The sequence below is a fragment of the Drosophila persimilis genome, unplaced genomic scaffold (assembly GCF_003286085.1).
Source record: "Drosophila persimilis strain 14011-0111.01,24,50 unplaced genomic scaffold, DperRS2 tig00000631-arrow-arrow-pilon, whole genome shotgun sequence".
Taxonomy (NCBI): domain Eukaryota; kingdom Metazoa; phylum Arthropoda; class Insecta; order Diptera; family Drosophilidae; genus Drosophila; species Drosophila persimilis.
The window spans coordinates 89,052-95,373 of NW_020825327.1; positions in this window are offsets into that span (position 1 = coordinate 89,052).

A 6,322-nucleotide genomic window follows, 5' to 3' on the forward strand; every position below is an offset into this window, starting at 1 on the left:
ATGCCGTTCGATGTACCGTTAGAAAGCTTGAGAAATTCTGCCTTGTTTGCATGTTCATTTTTCACTATTCACTTATCAGTTTCAAGGATGCCTCGATTTAAAGAGCAAGTTCGCAAAAAAATTTTGCACAATTATTGCACAGAAAAAGGTGTGTCTTACAGACAATTAGCTAAACGCTACAAAGTTAGTGTTAATAGTGTTTAAAATATTATAATTAAGTTTGAAGAGACATGTTCTTTAAAAGATTTACCAAAAACTGGGAGAAAAAAGGGTCCAAGGGATCAAAATATTGATAAAAAAGCATTAGCCTTAATCCACAAACATAACACGATGTTCGTTCGAGAATTGGCAAAAAAAGCGCGAACAAGTATGAGTATGGTTAAAAAAAAAAGCAACGCCATAATTTAAAGACATACAAAAACAAAAAGTTCCGAAAAAAAGTCTGCGACAAGTAGAAGTCGGCAAAACGAGAGTGCGAAAGCTTTATGATCGCTTGCTCAATGATGCAGTTCAATGCGTTATTATGGACGACGAAACTTATGTCAAATTGGACTCGAAAACTTTACCCGGCCCTCAGTTTTATACAAAAGTTAAAGGTGGAACTGTTGACGAGTCGGTGTCAACAATTCAAGTCGATAAATTTGGGGAGAAAGTGCTAATATGGCAGACCATTTGCACCTGTGGCCTAAGAAGCAGTGCTTTTTTCACAAAGGAGACAATCAACGCCGATGTGTACATGAAGGAGTGTTTGAAAAAGCGTCTTATACCTTTTTATGAAAAACACAATGTGTCAAGAATATTTTGGCCAGATCTGGCGTCCGCGCATTATGCCCGCTCAACGTTAGCGCTGCTTGACTCAAAAGGCATCAATTTCGTGTCAAAAGAGGAGAACGCACCAAATTGCCCAGAGCTCCGGCCAATAGAGCGATATTGGGCATTAGTTAAAAGAAATTTAAAGAAGGATGGTAGTCTCTCCGAAAACATGGAAGATATGAAAAAAAACTGGATGCGTGCGACCCGTAGGATTACCAAAGAGTGTGTGCAGAACTTAATGAGCGGTGTTAAGCAAAAAATTCGATCAAAAATAAGAGGCTAGACATTTTTTTAAATTATTTAACAAAATTGAAAGTTAATGTTTTTCTCTAAAATTAAAAAAAAATAAAAATTGAAATCGGAACGAAAACATCGAAGTTATAAGAAAAACAAAGTGTGCAGTTTCTTTTCGGCACATTCCTTATAATTATCGTTAGTCTAACGCAAAGGATACATTTTACTGCGGTTATTTATTTGAGTGCATGCTTACTTTAGTGTAATTTTAGGACTGCATGGTTAAATGTTTCCTCCACTTGTGTTTTGTTGTAGTATCTTTTAATGGGTTATAGATCTTTGTTCACACCCGAACAGTCATAACTTATCTACTTTATGTGATGTATTAAGAGAACGGTTTTTTTGGTACATGAGTGAATGTGTACTATATGTTTATTTTTGAACATTCTGCAAGGGGCCGAAAGTGGCATGGTTTTTTATACCCGATACTCAAAATGAGTATTGGGGTATATTAGATTTGTGGTGAAAGTGGATGTGTGTAACGTCCAGAATGAATCTTTTCCGACCCCATAAAGTATATATATTCTTGATCAGCATCAATAGCCGAGTCGATTGAGCCCTGTCTGTCTTTCTGTCCGTCCCTATCAGCGCCTAGTGCTCAAAGACTATAGGAGCTAGAGCAACGACGTTTTATATCCGGACTTCTGTAATATGTCACTGCTACAAGTATATTTCAAAACTTTGCACCGCCCACTTCCGCCTCCACAAAGCGCGAAAATCTGTGGCATCCACAATTTCGACGATACGAGAAAACTAAAAACGCAGAATCGTAGCAGATGACTATATGTTCTAGAGTGTAAAATCTAAACCAGATCGTATAATTATTATAGCCAGAATTAAGAAAACAATTTTATTCTTTCTCGCTCTGTCTCTCTCTAACACAGAGGTTTCATGGTCGGTTTTGCCAATTGCAAAATATGAGTTCAAGGATCTGAGAACCTATAATAGCCAGAGCAACCAAATTTGGTATCCACACTCCTGTGATATCGGACCTTTACCGTTTTGTATCAAAATTTCGACACACCCCCTTTCGCCCCAAAGGACGAAAATCTGAGGCATCCACAAATCTCAGAGACTATTAAGGCTAGAGTAACCAAATTTATTATCCACACTTCTGTTAGATCTCACTATAAAAGGTATATCTCAAAATTTCGCCCCACCACCTTCCGCCACCACAAAGGACGAACATCTGTTGCATCGACAATATTGCAGATTCGAGAAAACTAAATCGCACAATCATAGATAATGACCATATCTATCAGACTGCTGAATCTGGATCAGATCAGATTATTTTTATAGCCAAAAGGAACAAATCAATTTGCAGTGGCTTTTTAGCGCCCGACGTAACGCTCAGACTGATTTTCTGTCTCTCTCGCACGCACTCTTTGTCGTGTCGTTTAATATTAGCGGCGTCTGCCGGAGGAGAGCCATACTGATTAAGTATCGGGTACAAATGTAGAGTTGCGGTGTCCGCAGCAAATCACAATTTTCCCCCTCGTTTTGTATTTTGATTCTTGTGAACCTTTTTGTGAAAATGTTCTTTATAGCTATAATTACAATTACGGATAATCATTTACAGTCAATTGGTAAGGATTTGGGTAGGGAAGTTCTATCGTTTGCAGTCTTCGTGCTATTTTAATTCGCATGGCATAGATTATTAATATTATTATACCCGATACTTAGTGCTATTTGGCAAGAAGCTAATCGGCTGGGCTCTGCTCCGATGTTAGTTGTTTGGAGATGATGACCGCCACTTGTTCCGCTCCTGAAGAATCGAGAGGTACGCCGTACTCTATTTTCTCCAGAACGCTTGCTTCATTTGACACAGCCGCTGCCATCGATTAAGTAGGTTCACCCGGAGATGCGTCACGTCTGAATCGTCGAAAGCAGCTTTCGGGGCTCCATTGAGACAGTGGTTTGGCGTGAGCACATCCAGATCATCGAGACTTTCTGTAAATGCATAAAGCGGTCGGCAATTTAACAAAGCCAAGGTCTGAATTTCATTAAGAGTAAAACTGTAGGTACCGACGATGCGATGAAAATGATATTTTGCTGCTTTAACAGTGAGGAGGAGCCTTTGCCGAAGTTCCGAAAGCTAATTTTTTGCTCCTACAAAATTTGTGGCGTTGTCTGACGAGATGATTCGAGGTTTGAGACGCAGGCTTATAAAACGCCTTAATGCTGCCAGAAAGGATTCTGTAGACTAATCCCGAACGACTTCCAAATGAGTTGCTTGGTGCTAAAGCATACGAAGACAGAGATGTAACATTTGATAGGAGGCCTGCTTCTGACCTCCGACTTGTAATACGACGGTCCGCAAAAATCAACACCGATGTTTGGAATGCCGGATTAGTCCTTACGCGATCCGCTGGCAAGTTTCCCATGATATGTTCCCTTAGCACTGGCTTCAAACGCAAGCATTTGCGAATGATGCCCTTAATATATTTACGTCCACCAATAGGCCAGAATTTTTGCAGAAGCAATCCGAGCAATCGTTGAAAAAATATGATAATTGAGACAGTGACAAGATGTCCCTTAGGAAGCAGGATCGGGTGCTTCGCGTCGTAGTCAAATTCGGAATTTTGGAGGCGGCCTCCAACCCGAAGCAATCCAAAGCTATCCAGAAATGGATTCAGTGAGGCCATCGTGCCTTTTGGCGGTAGATCCTGTTTGCTGCTGAGGGCCCATATCTCTTCCGAGAATTGCTGCTAATTAAGGGCCCATATGAGCAAATGCGTACCATTTTTTATGTTACGGTAAGTTGACCCTTCGACCGCGCTGAGCCTTTGTCCTTGAGAATGTAGAATCGATATATATATGCAAAAACGCGCTGCATGGATCCGAATGAGTTTGGAAATTTTCAATCGTACGATACATCGCTTTCATTTGAAGCAACCAATGCTTCATGACGATTTTCTGGTACATCAGTCGGCAATTGCAAGCCTGCAGGCAAATCTGAGCTTTCACGACGCAAGAAATGGTCCAGAAATCCAAAGGCTGCTATCCATTAGTTCAGCGGACGTGGAACCACGTGATATGATGTCGGCCGGATTCAACTTTTTGGGCACGTGCTGCCAAATCATTCCTGCGGTGAGCTCCTGAATCCGCTGAACTCGATTATAAACAAATATATTTAAATTTAATGGTGATTCCCGAATACAGGAAAGGGCTATGGAGAAATCCGACCAGCAATGTACTTGGCATGGAGCTGATACTCCCTTAACTATGGTGGAAACTAGTTCGGCTAACAAGAGGGCAGCCGATAGCTCAAGCTTGCGACCTGGCTCCCAGCACAAAACGCGAGCATTTCTAATCTGGCTTGCTGCCAAAGCACGTAACTTGGAAACTTAAAGGACCACCGACAACTGCGAAGTCAGCTCATTTAATGTCGTACGTAGATCCTGGGGCAGGCTTTTGTTCCATAGCGATTGCATAAATTGTAACGAATCGTTTTGTTCCGTATGATTCAACTGGGCTGGCTCAGTGATCGGTGGTTTCGCCGCAAAAAATGTATAAGTTGCCTCAACGACAAGTAGAGAGGCACTGGGTGGGTTTGATTACTTATTTAGTGGTATCTTAACTCTACCTTACGGGCTATCACACTGGGTAGTCGTAAACCTATCTTTAACTCCCCTCGGGGCTACTCCTAGGCTTGCCTCCGCCAGTGCTACCGCTCGGGGTTCTGATTCGGCTCCGCCTCGTCCGCCCTCTCAACTCCGCACACGGCTATTGTTCTCCTCCCGACAGATACCTGGATGCCTTCCGTAGCGACACGCACGCGAGGCTCATCCAGCTAAGAGGCTACTTCACGGTGAGACTCCTTCAGGCAACGGGTGGGGCCCGCACACCGCGCTCTCCAGTCCCTGCCATTGTGGCCGAGGCTTCGGCTCTCGCTCCTCCTGGGCCGTCGGCTCTTGGGACTCCGGCTGACCTGTGCCGGCCCCTTGTTGGTCAGTCGTTGCCTTCACCCGCATGAACGGCGACGGCGTCGGCGGTGCATCCTCTTGGCTTGTCTCCTGCGCCTCGCTTGCCTCCGCCACTGCTTGGCGGGCCTCGGCCTCTGCTCGGGCTTTTTGCATTGCGGCTGTTACACTTGGCTTGTTTCCCAGGGGCAATGCCGGCTAGCTGTCGACCCCAGGGCTGGGTAGTTCCCCTTGCCCGCCAAATGTAGACAAAAAAAGGAGACATACTACTTCTCGGGACATCAAAACTAACAACAACCTAAAGACAAAGAAAATCATAAACAGACGGCTATCAAGTGGGTGAAGCTTGGGTGCTATCACTTCGCGCGCCCGCCCTACCTGTGACCAAACACAACGTTCATTTTGGCCACCCTCTGCTGGAACGGTAACGGCTGGCCTAATCCATGGCTTACGCCACGCATCCTCCCTCTATTTTAATTTACTGCATCATGCTTCAATATATATCCAAGCTTTAATAATTATAAATTGACAATTTCATTTTTCTCATTAATAAATAGATCTACTCAAAATTATCACTAACCAAAAAGAAACACCAAAACGTTCGACACAAAGGCAAACACGGAAATAACTGCTGAAATTTCGTTCAACCAACAGGGATACCCTCACCCATACGTAATGGAATATATGTAGGTGAGTGGATCCAGCTTTACGGGAGTTAATTTAACTCGGGCCCCTACGGAGACTTAATCTACCAAGAGCTCTTGTTAAGGGTCCCCGGGACATAAACAATAAACAATATTTTTCCAAAAATCGCTCGACCAAATACGGTGGACTGACGGGACCCCCGTGTCACCCACTAAGGGTTAATCTTCTGGAACTGAACAGCTGCTCGCAGATTTAGGTTCGTGAAAGGTGTTGGTGTTTTTACATATTTTTTTTTTCAATGGCCAAGATGTTACGTTAAACGGTTTAAGCTAATACTAAATACTATATAAAGGACAACACACGGGACAACATATAATGTGGAACGGTGTTTGGAGTGCGGATTATGTTTTTTTTCTTTTAAGTTCAAACGACGTGGGCGATCGCTGGCCGTGGCCGGTCAGCCCTAAATTTATATAGGTCCGTGTATACGTGTGCGCGTGTGTGTGTGTAAATAGGGTTTCGGGGCTTTTACGTGGTGAATGAGACCAAACGTGTGGAACGCACTGGAAGGCGATGCAACGATCGTGCGATGTGGCTAGAATCGCCCTGGCAGCTAAATCGTCCTCTTTCACCCTCCCCCTTCACAC